The sequence below is a fragment of the Calonectris borealis genome, chromosome 26, assembly GCF_964195595.1.
Source record: "Calonectris borealis chromosome 26, bCalBor7.hap1.2, whole genome shotgun sequence".
Taxonomy (NCBI): Eukaryota; Metazoa; Chordata; class Aves; order Procellariiformes; family Procellariidae; genus Calonectris; species Calonectris borealis.
This window is the reverse complement of record NC_134337.1, coordinates 775,886-788,189: the sequence shown is the minus strand read 5'-3', so window position 1 is coordinate 788,189 and position 12,304 is coordinate 775,886. Positions and strand designations below refer to the sequence as shown.

At 50.5% G+C, this 12,304-nt stretch overlaps 1 long non-coding RNA gene across 1 annotated transcript; it reads right to left on the bottom strand.

Moving 5' to 3' along the window:
- Positions 1-206: 206 nt before the first annotated feature.
- Positions 207-1,802, bottom strand: LOC142093331 (uncharacterized). Its single transcript, XR_012677398.1, has 3 exons — positions 1,732-1,802; positions 788-1,298; positions 207-265 (listed from the first exon to the last, which is right to left on the bottom strand). It is a non-coding gene; the product is annotated as an uncharacterized LOC142093331 (long non-coding RNA).
- Positions 1,803-12,304: the final 10,502 nt, after the last annotated feature.

The following is a 12,304-nucleotide window of genomic DNA, read 5'->3' as shown; positions in this document are numbered from 1 at the left end:
CTCTTGCCCCAGAAAGCAGGGTCCTTTCCATAGCGGCCATGGAAAACGTCCTTTGGATGGAAAAGGTCCTTTGGATGGAAAAGGTCCCTCAGATGGCCCCGCTTCCAAGACGGTGCTCAGCTGATCTCAGCCAACTGTAAAACCCTTCTCCCCCATTCCGGACCAATACGAACAACTGAAGAGTCGACACTCTTTTGCAACTTCTCCTTTGTGTTTTTATTCATCTCTTTCCCGAGCTCCTTGTCTCCCAAAGACAGATGGGCTTCTGCAAAAGAAGAGAGACTCTTCTAAAACAATACTGCAGCTTTTGGGAGCTCTTTGCCCACACGCAGACCCCTCGGATGGCTTCGGGTCAGGACACTGAAGGGAGGACAACCGTTTCTCTCCCTCTATTTACCCCTTCTCTGCAGCCTCGCCAGTGGCAGCGGTTTCCTCCCTAGCTGTGCCAGACTCACCCAAAAAGCCTTTCTCTTCCCATCGGGGATCTAAAGGAGCAACGAGCTGGGAAGAAACAGTCCCCTCTCCGGCCCAGAGCAGCCTTGCCGTTAGTTAGGCCTTCCAAACATGGCCAAATAACATGGCCTTGTGTGTTTCCTGAGGCTACAGAAGAGAGGACACCCTTGGAAAATGAGTACCTCGCCCCTGGTGATGGAAGAGCCCAAGGTGACAACTTAGCCATGACATCAGTCAGAACTAAGGGCTCTTTAGTGGTGCCCCGATGTCCCTCTAACTCTGCTTTTCTACAAGGAAATAGCACCCAAGAACAACACAGATTCGGATCATATACCTGTTTTGCCATCTCAAGCAGTGCTCCCTCTGCTCCAGGCACCCCAAGCCCTGATCACTCCAGCCAGGGCCACTCCATCCTGGAGACCACTGATCTGGTCTTCAATGGGTGGCATTGCGTAGACCTGGACCCAGCGTGCATTGTTGGCACCAGAAGGGAGGGCTCAAAGCTGTATCCCGCCAATACGGTCTTCTGTGGTTCTGTCAGCACTGACCAGAACATCTCAGGCCTTGAATTTAGTAATTGTGCTGTCTCAGGTCTTGGTGGCTGTGGAATGAAGACCTTGTAGGTGGGCTCCTCAGGCGTCCCGGCCTCAGAGCTCGTTGATGGTAATTTGCTTCTGACGGGAACTTTCTTTTCTCCTTGTCCTCCTCCCCTGCACCTCCGAGGTTTCGCTGGCTGCGCTCGGTTCTGCTTTGACGCTTGGTCTTTGGGTGCAGGTTTGCCCTTGGGTTGGCCGGTCACAGGCTGCTTTTCTCCAGAGGAGGCCCCTGAGATCGCTGGCAGCCCCCTGAAAGGACACAATGGGAGGGGTCTGCCTGAGGACGCGATGGGTTTGGGGCCGCATCACGCCCCCACGAGCCGTGTGCCTGTTTACGCAGTCTCCAGCAGCTCAGCCGATGGCTGTACTCAGCTCAGGAGAGGAAAACCCCTGAGCCGGAAGCCTCAGCTGACACACGGCTGTCCCCATGCACAGCTCAGGAGGCCATGCTGGGGCTTTCCTGAAGGGCCGGAGAGGAACCAGCCCTGTGAAGTGGGGGGCTCCCGGCAGCCCCGTCCCACCGCTCCAGGCGCTGCCTTCACCACTGTTGGGCAGCGATGAACGGCGAGTGTTTGGGGCTGGGGAATGGGCTCTTGCTGGGTCAGAAAATGACCCCGTGCAGACGCCAGCCCTGAACCTCCAGAATCACTAGACCAGAGGCTTCTCCCTCATTTTCACCTACGTCTTTTCCTGGAGTTGCTCATGTTCCTTATTAGTCAAGCTCGAACGAGCAGGCAAGGGCAGTTCAGCAAATACCACTGGAACCAGGAAAGAGACACCTTGTCAGAAGAGCATCGCTGTGACGCTGCCAGCCCCAGTGACACACAGGGGTGCTCAGCCCTCTTCTCAAAACATCCGAGAGGGCTGTTCTGCTCCCCTCGCAGCCACCCTCTCCAGAGGTCTGGCACCCTCCCCAACACCGGCGCTTGCAGGGCTCCTCTGCAAATGTGTTAATGGTTTTGGAAAGAAGAGCTAGCCAATGCTGGTGAGGTGACAGTCTTTCGGAGAGGTAATTTCCTGGAGTGAGGACGGGCCCTTGGATCCCCACCCTCCTGCTCTACCCAGGGATGGGCGTCTTGGGCACATCCCACCCCAGGGCTGGGTTCTCGTGAAGCCAACAAGCAATTAGGAGAAAAGGCTGTGCCGAGCTGGCGTGAAGGTCTGGCGCCAGTCAGAGCCTTTTGACAATCATCGCCGGGGATTTTCCCATCAGATTATAGAAGATGGTTGCCTGCGCTATGGAAACAAGCCAGGAACGGCTTTACCTTCCTTGCTTTGCCTGGCAGGTGACACAGCCTCTTTTTTGTTCCACTTGTCCTCACCAGGGACATTTCTCAAGGCCTTCTGAGGGTCCCTGGTCCATGATTTGGGCACAAACTCCAGTTCAAACCTGGAAACAAAGAGATGACACCGGCATGACCCACGGCACCACCAGCCCTTGCCACTTGCCATGATCACCTGCTCACAGGCAGAGTTTGGCACTGTTGTAAAGGCCGTTGTTTTCCCCAAGTCGACTGCGCCCCATCCCCAAGGACTGTTCTGGGAAATGGGGTCACCCAGGAAAGGAGTCCTGGCTGTGATGGGGAAGCAAGTGTTGCCTAAAATCCTCCATCTGTCCCATCAGGTCTGCTCGCAGGCATGGCTACAGGCCAGACACAAACAAGTCACTGCTCAGTGTCCCTGCAGCAGGGCTCCCGTGGTCACAAGGAGCAAATGCTACCAAACTGCAGCTGAGCAGCTGTGTCGGCCAGAGGTTAAAGCTGCCAATGTACTTACTCAGGAAAGACGATGACGCGGCCGGTGAAAGTCAGGGAAGCAATGGGTACCATCCGGGACACCACCATGTCCCGCAGCTGGGGAGCCTGCAATGGAGGAACGTGGAGGTGGCAGGACATCCTCAATGTGGCCAAGCCACTCAATAGTGGAGGAGTTCAGGGCAGCAAGACCTGGTGGAACCGAGCTCTCGCCTGACCTGAGCAGTCCTGGCAGGCCACATGCAAGCCGTTCTGGGGAACCGCTGTGGGTCTGCCCAAGTGGTGGGGAAATCAAAAGGCTCACCTTGAATGCAGCCCTTTCCAGGATCCTCTTCCCAGTAATCCTCTCCAGGAAGTCAGAGTAGAATTTCATTACCACTCTCCTATCTTCAATGAGGAGCACCCCCACGTCCTTCAGGACAAGGGCGACATTCTCCCCCTTGCCCAGGCAGTGAGAGAGGAGGGATGTGATGCCTAGGATGCAGCCCTCCACTTTTCGCCGGGACACAGAGGCACCCATGGCCACCTTGGCATATTTCAGAGGCTCCAGCTCCTTATTGCCTGGAAAACCACACGAGAGGGACGGAGGCGCTCACCCAGTGGCCCTTCCGCAGACATTTCACAAGGGCTGCTTATTGCAGTCATTGCCCGGAAAGGCCCCATTTTTGGACCTGTTCTGCAGAGGGGGCAGCTTGCTTTTAGAAAAGGGATGCGATACCCCTCCCCTTCACTACGACCGTGCAGCCAGCCAGGGATTAATCTGCCGTCTCACCAGGAATGTCATCCTTATTGTCCCTGAGATTGTGGACAACTGCAAGGTTCCCAGCCAGGCGAAACACTGGTCTCTGGATGATCACAATCTTGTTCCCAACCTGAGTCCCTGTGGGGACCACATCGAAGGAGCCAAGGGTTGGAATTCGGACCCCCTGCGAGTGGAAGAGAAGGGAAGAGCTGAAGAGTGAGGACTGGCTGCAGGGAAGAGCTGGGGGTGGCCCTGACCAGGGACAGTGCTTTGGGCCGAACCCCGCCAGCTCCTGCTGTTCAGAGACATGAGCCAGGGCAGTGGGGAGAGCTTTGAGGAGGAGCTGCCGAGTTGTCTCCCTCTGCTTCCCCCTCTAGAATAGCAGTGCTGGAGTCAGGGCAGAAGCAGCCTGAGGGCATCCAGGGGTCTCCAGTGACCAGGGTCATGCCTGAAGAACAATATCACCTACCAGAGGTGATACCACCCTTGCACGAGCCCTGATTGTCCCTCGGTAGGGACTTTTGGGGAGAGTTTCCTGCTTGCTGAGGAGGGAAAAGTAACTGCAGGCCATGCCCCAGGGCCATGGGGACTCCCCACTCCTCTGGGTGGACTAAGAGGATGCGGGTGTTGCCCCACCTTATGCAGCAAGAGCTGTTTTTGGATGTAGCCGGCCACTGCGTCCCAGACAGCTGTTCGCTCTGGAAAGCAAAGTAAAACCAGGTCACGCTCTGCCTCTGCTGGCTCTCAACCCTCCAACATCTCCTGAGCTGTGGCACATTGGCAGATGTAAAGTGTCATTGGTGTCCCCAGCCCCAGATGGAGACACCCCTGAGATGGCTGCAGTGCCGAGTCTCGCCCATGCAACGCTGCGACTGTCGTTCATGAGAACGCTCCTGAGGTGTCTGTGGATGCCTGTACCTTTGGCGGTGATGCTGGGCATCATGAAGGTGTGCTCCATCCTGTCCCAGAAGTCCATCTTGGTCCATCTCACGCTGGAGGGTTGCCCCTTAGTGGCGACAGCCATGTGGGAGCTCATCCCTGCGTTCGTCCTATGGACACTCCTCCAGGGTGCAGGACCCACTGCCCCTTTTGTACCCCTCTTCGGCCGTGTCACAGACCCTGTATGACACCACAGTGACATGGCCACTGCTGACTCTGCTGCCCACCCTGACACAGCAGTGACCTGCTGCCCACTCTGACACCCATCACCTTCTGCCTGCCATGACATTGCAACCACTGTAGCTGTTCTCTCAACTCCTGCTCCTGTTCAAAGAAGACCTCATGCTGAGGCCTGACGTGTGCTGGGATTAGGGTCATTAGGTCAAAGCATGGGTAAGACATTCACAGGACACGATGGACAAGACAGGGTGATGGTCGTTCTGCAGCCCTTAAAACCTGGAGCTTGCTGTCTCCTGCGGCCTTCATCTCCTGTATTTTTGCATAGTAACTGTGCGGCAGTTTCTTCACTATACAGTAACTTATGGAAGTAGTATAGATCAAACTTCCTATCTGGGAGGTAGAAATACGTCAGCTTGCTGTCCTGGTTTTGGCTGGGATAGAGTTAATTTTCTTCCTAGTAGCTGCTATAGTGCTATGTTTTGGATTTAGTATGAGAATAATGTTGATAACACACTGATGTTTTAGTTGTTGCTAAGTAGTGTTTACAGTAGTCAAGGACTTTTCAGCTTCCCATGCTCTGCCAGTGCACAAGAAGCTGAGAGGAAGCATAGCTAGGACAGCTAACCCAACTGGCCAACGGGGTATTCCATACCATATGATGTCATGCTCAGTATATAAAGCTGGGGGAAGAAGAAGGAATGGGGGACGTTCGGAGTGATGGCGTTTGTCTTCCCAAGTAACCGTTACACGTGATGGGGCTCTGCTTTCCTGGAGATGGCTGAACACCTGCCTGCTGATGGGAAGTAGCAAATAAATTCCTTGTTTTGTTTTGCTTGCATGCGCAGCTTTTGCTTTACCTATTAAACTGTCTTTATCTCAACCCATGAGTTTTGTCACTTTTACCCTTCCGATTCTCTCCCCTATCCCACCAAGGGGGAGTGAGCACGCGACTATGTGGTGTTTAGTTGCTGGCTAGGGTTAAACCATGACACTTGTCCAAAAAGCTATTGAAGCAGAGCCAACTGCAGCTGGACTGTTGGGGTTGACGTGCTTCCCAGTGTGATATGGGGGACACCTGCACCATGATGGAGGAGGAAGGGTGAGCACTCTCACCGTTGCCTCGGGCACTACTTTGCTCATAAGCGTATGAGTTAGAAGTGAGGAGTTAGAGAACCTGGGACGTTACTAGCAGAGATAGAGATGGGATCATCCCACTCTACTGAGAGCTTGTCAGGCCGCACCTAGAGGACTGTGCCCAGTTCTGGTCCCCACAATTCAAGAAAGATGTGGACAGACTGGAGAGGGTCCAGGGCAGGGTCACAAAGATGATCAAAGGGCTGGAGAACCTGCCCTATGAGGAAAGACTGAGTTAGTCCCTGGAGAAGAGAATTCCCAGGCGGGACCTCATCACAGTATTCTGGTACTTAAAGGGCAGCTACAAAGAGGATGGAAGCTCTCTCTTCAAAAGGAGCCATGAAGAGAAGACAATGGGTAACGCATACAAGTTGTACCGGGAGATGTTTCATCTCGATATAACAAAGAAATTTTTTACAGTGGGAACAATCAGTCACTGCAACAACCTCCCCAGGGACGTGGTAGAGTCCCTACCACTGGAGGTTTTCAAGATGCGTTTGGACAGGGTGCTAGATAATCTCATCTAGGCTCCTTTTCCCATGAAAGGTTGGACCAGATGATCTTCTGAGATCCCTTCGAACCTGGTCGAATGCCTGTTTGTGGGGGATTTTGATGGGAGGAGTGAGGAAGACTCATGTGCTGATGCAGGGCTGGGACAGCAATACTGATGTGTGCATCTTTCTCCAAAAAACCCACACTTTACCTCTCACTTACATCACCAAATACACAGGAAAGAGCAAAATCCCTGAGCTCTGGAGGTCTCCAGTCCAACTCTGCTCTGCTTGGAGCCACTGGCACAGACTGGGTGTGGCTGCAGCTCAAACATGTCCATCAAGGAGACCACACGTCCTCTCTGGGCATTTCAATATCCTCACAGTACACAGCTTTTTTTCCTTAGATGCAGTCAGAATTTCCCCTGTCCCAGCTTATCCCTGTGGAATGTTGAAAAGGCCCTGGGGCACCTCGCTTTGAGCATTCGAATTCAGCCACCAAGAGCTCATCCCTCTCAGAGCATCCAGGTGTGAGTGAAGGGTCTGTGGGCCGATCCACCGGTGTTGGTGGCAACTGTGATTAAAATAAGTATTTTGCACAACGTGGGACGGCCGAGCATATCCCACTGGGCTGATCTCCAAGAGCATGCATTTCCCCTATGTGCTGTCTGCTGGTTTCAGGAGAATGCACAGGATTATGGGGCTGAGACAGCACAGGTGTACGTTAGCTGGACACTGGACATGGAGGAAGGAGCCAGGGGCTGGGCTGTACATCGCCCATAGGGCACTGATACAGGAGTGGTGGTAGGCCAATCACAGAGAGCAGCAAGTCAGTGGGTGCCATGTCACCATGATCAGCCAGTCAGTGGTGGCTGTGTCGCAGCAGGTAGCAGGCTGCTGGTGGCAGTGGCACAGTGGGTAGCACAGTCAACAGTGGCCATGTCACTGCGGAGTCACAGTGGGTGACACGGCCACACAGGGGTACAAGAGGGGCTGCGGGGCAGTGGGTCCTGCACCCTGGAGGAGTGTCCATAGTGCTCATTTGTAGGGGCTAAGCCCTCACTTAAAAAGCATATCCTCAGTTTTAGGGTCCCAAGATTTATTTGGAGAGTACAAAGACTCATTTTTAAGGACCAAAGCCTCATTTTGAGTGTCCAAATACTCATTTCCATAGTCCAAATATTCATTTTGAGGTGTAACTCTTTTCAGGGCTAAAGCCTAATTTGAAGCGCCGAAAGCCTCATTGTAGGGCCTAAACGTTCATTATTTTTGAGGATTTAAAGTCTCTTTTCTAGGGTCCAGACCCTAATTTTTAGGGCCCGAAGCCTCATTTTGGGGGGTCTAGAGCCTCTTTTTTGAAGCCTAACTACTTGTTCTGAGAGTACAAAGCCGTATTTCTATGGTCTGAAGCCTGATCCTAGTCTTAGGGAGCGTTTGTTCTTCTAAGCAAGTTGGATTGCAGTTAGCATCCTGTCTTTCACAGTAGCTGACAGGGCAGGATCAGGCCTCTGGCTTCTGCAGGTGCTTTTGGTGTCACTGGTAGCATCATCCAGGTTATCCTTTCTCCTTCCTGGACAGCTGTAAGCTTCCACGAAGCACAATCCTTCTTTCCAGGGCCGGGCTGTGCTCTCGTTTGTTTTACTTCAGCACTAACAATACCAGAGCCCGCAGCCACATTCCCATACCTCATTACATTGCAGCCCATACTGTGAACTAACATATATGTTCACCACGTTAACACACTCTCATACTACAAAGACTGGCTGATAGGATAGTTCGGAAGGGAATGTTCCTAACACTTCCCAGAGTTAAGTCGCGGTGCCGCGCTTGAGGGCAGGCCCTGATCCCCCCGAGTGCCTGACAGCACAGGCCATGGCAGGGGCTGGGCCGGGCCGCCGCCATGACAACCGCTCCCTCCCCCCAGGAGCGCTCCCCCCCTTCAGCCCAGAGCCCGCCCCGGCTGGCACAGCGACAGCCAATCGGCTACGGCCGCGGAAAGCTCCGCCAGTCAGAGCTGGGCGTGCATTGCCCAATCGCAGTGCCGCTCTTGGGAGGCGGCAGAGAGGCGGGAAAGCCCTGAGGGGAGGGACCCGCCCCTGGCTGAGGCCCGGCTGCCCCAGGCCTGTCCAGCCCCCCGGCTCCTCCTGGACCCCTCCACGTCCCTGGGGCAGCCGGCGGGGGAAGGCCCTTGTGCTTCCCAGCCCGTGTCGCCCCAAGGAGCACGGGACCTCCGCGGGACCTTGCGGAGCAGCAAGATGCCCTGTGCCGTCATGATGTCTTCAGCGGGGGGAGCTGAGGAACCAAAGCCCGTCTGGGCTCCGCATCCTTGGCTCAGCCTCAGGCCACAACAGGACCTGAGGGAATCTTCCGCTGCTAGGAGCTGCCTGAGACACCTGCCAGGGAAGAGCCTGAGCTGGTTTGCCTCTTTGGGGCGGGAGGTCTCGCCTCTGGGACCCACCTGGGACTCCCCTCAAGTACTCAGTGGGTTTGGCAGCCCTTATCTGAAAGGAGCACCCGTCCGGGGTGGCAGCCCGGGAGCCCTCCTCTGTAGAGACCCCAGATAGTATGCCTCCTCCAGGAGGAAGCTCCAACTGCATGCAGCCACCTGGGACTCCCCCTGGGCAGAAACCAAAGGTGGTTTGCCTCTGGTGGAAGGAGACCCCATGCCAGGTGGCTGTCTGGGACCCCTCCAAGGTAGCAGCACAGATCAGTTTGCTTCATCTGGGAAGGAGCTGACCCACCTATGCACCAGGAACTCCTCAGTGGTAGTTCCTCCAGTGGTTTTGCATCCTCTGGGGTGAAGCACTCACCCTCTGTGGCTGCAAAGTATTTCTACCAGTGGGCAGCCTGATTTCTCTCCACAGAGAATACCCCCAATGAAGAGTTGCTGCCCAGTTGTTGTTGCCTCCACTGGCAGGAGCTCTGATGGCAGGTCACTGACTGGGGTGCTGCAGATTAGCTGAAGTCTCAGTAGGCAGCACCAGACTCATCCAAGGCAGCTACCAGAGGAGTTCTATGTTGTATGATGGAGCCAGGTCCATGCCTGGTATCTCCCCAAGAGAAGCAGTTGCCCTCCCTTCAATGTCCTGACCTGAAGCCATCCAAGGGGTCTGCGTGTGGGCAAAGAGCTCCCAAAAGCTGCAGTTTTGTTTTAGAGGAATGTCTCTTCTTTTGCAGAAGCCCATCTGTCTTTGGGAGACAAGGAACTCGGGAAAGAGATGAATAAAGACACAAAGGAGAGATTGCAAAAGAGTGTCAACTTTTTTCATTGTTCATAACGGTCCTTCACCAGAATGGGTGTGATGGATACACTTGACTTCTCGCTGTACTTTGGTTCAGGCTGACTAAGGAGCAACAGGCTTCATGTCCTCACAGTGAAACAGCGAGCTGGACAGGCCCTGGCTAACGTACAAGGGAATGAAGGTGTCTTGAAAAACTTTTTGAAAGATGGTTTCAACACCCAAAAGTGCAAGATAACCAAAGTACAGAACAAGACACCAGAGCTAAAACAAAGAGATCTATCTTGTCTATACCACTGACTAGCAGCCAACCACTTCACTCTCTAAATATTACCATCGGACCCAATTGGAGCTGTCCCTGAATTGCAGCTGGACTGCATGCCAGGTGACTCTCCCCTTGAGCAGGGATGACTCTCAGGGTTAGAGATTCCTTACCTGAGGCTGAGCTCCTTCTTTACCCAAGGCAGAGAGATCCCTTACCCATGACAGATCCTCAGTAAGTGATCCTCAGTAAGTTTTAAATGTAACAAATATTTCCGAAAATATTGTAGCATTTTCAAGATTATCTTGAAGCAAATTCTGGCAATCAAGACCCTTTCTTTTTTTTTGTCACAGGGCTCCTAAATCACACAAAATCCTAGGAACTGCTTTCAGGTGACATTTCTACTGCTATTTTTAGTCAATATAGCATATGTAACACATTTAGTATTTTGGCTAAGTATGGTAGATATCTGAACACAGTGCTTGGGCTTCCACAAAGAAACACTGTTCTAAAGACGATGCTGATGCTGCTGACAGTTTTGTTATTTCTTTGTCAGATGACTGATTTTTTTCACTTAAGTCAACCTGCACTTCCAACTGTCTAGTCTATCACTGTTCTTTCTTAGAAATTAAAGTACTCTATCTGGTACCTATTTGTAATACTAGGGATATACAGATTGGCTAAAGTTGCCTTCCTATTTTGATGGTTGATTATTTACGAACACAAAACTGTTGCACAGACTTCCTATTTTTGATACTTACATAGCAGAGACAAAATATCTGAGGACTTCCTGTTGCACTGTTGTGTTCTTTATCTCTAAGTCTTAGAGTAAGTTGTGACAAAGTAGAAATGGGATTTTTGGGGGGGTTTTTTAGTTGCACTGAATGTACCAAGAGAGAACAGTTCATGTATATGAATAAATTTCCACATTTACTAGACTATCAGATGTTCGGGTTTTGTAATCCGTTTTCACTGCTTTATGTTTTTGATACAAGTGCTTTATTTTAAGTTCTGATTGCCTTGATTTCTTCTTCTGGAAGTCGAACGGAGTCAGTGAGTGGAACATCAAAAGCAGTATGTAAAAACACAATCTTACACTTTTTTCTGCGCACTGCACTTAATTCTAAACAATGTAGCCTTGGATTAATTTTCCAAACATTAACTTAATATATTTTCCAGTAAAGCATAGTATATGTTGTAAATACAATGTATTTGATTCAGCATAGTAAAAACTGAGTAATGCCATCATTTGCACACTTCGAATGTGAATATTGGTATTTGTGCCTAGTAATGCATTGTATTTCATATTGGATATGCTAGACTATTTCCTGAATGACTTTGTGTTGTACAGGTAATGCACGATTGTTTTCAGATCAGGTTCAAGGTTTGCATAACTGAACATGTTGCCATGTCCTACATCTGTCTGTCTATAGCTAGTAATATGTATGTTTGTAGAGCTTGTTGTGTGCTTTGTGTTTCTTGCAATAAAAATTGTTTGGAGTGTATTTTTTGCCATTCGCACATTGTATCATTTAGCTTTTGTTTTTAAATATTTTTATTTGCCTAATGGTTTTTGAAAATGTTACCAAAAACCACTGAGAAACCATTATTGTTAAACTTGGTACTGTTTCTTACTTTTGACTTGGGGGTTTAAACAAATACCAAAACCAACATATCCCATACGCTTTGAGGACAGTTCTGGGCAGCTAAATGGTTCCTTTTCATGTCCTTAAAGACTTGGGTATTTGTTCCTAAAACTGTATCATTGAAGTGATATTGTTTGGGCCCCTCTGAGTGCATAAATGTCTTTAATAGATTGCCATGGATTTAAATATCATTGCTACACAAAGCGGTATTCTAAAGTTCTGCATTTGATCTTTCCACTTTACATGAAGCGATTTAGTTTAATAGTTTGTCTGCAAATGAAAATACCTAAAACCCAGTGTACAAGTTTTGGCACAAGGTTAGAGCCTGGTGCATTTGTAAAGGGTAAAATCCCTGTCATTTTTCTTAACCTCCGCCTGCAGTACATTTTTGGATCTGGGTGACTTCAGGGTTGTACGCTGCTTTAATTTCCCAAAGTTTAAGCCTTTCTTTAGTATACCACCACTTTGAATTTACATTTGGAAAAGGGGCAGCATTTTTCTTCAAGTTTGAAAATACTGTTGTTCTGCAGCTAAAATATAAGTAAGTAACACAAGGAAATACTTGGCTGGTAATGGTCTAGATCTTGATTTGCCACTTGGGTCGAACACTATCTGTAACTGTGCATTTCAAAATAGTCTTTATAGGCCTATATGTAGGTCTAAAAACATTAAGTCTAAGTCTGATATCTGTAATTCTATCACTGACTGGTTCGAATTCCTTTTTGGATGCAAATGCCTCTCCTTGTGAGTTTCAGTTAGTTTAACTGGCCCAGTGACCCTAGTAGTTAATGTAATGCATTTATGTAAACCACGTTTATAGTATTTGACTTAATTCAGATGGGTTTTTATTTCTTGAAAACAGTTATTT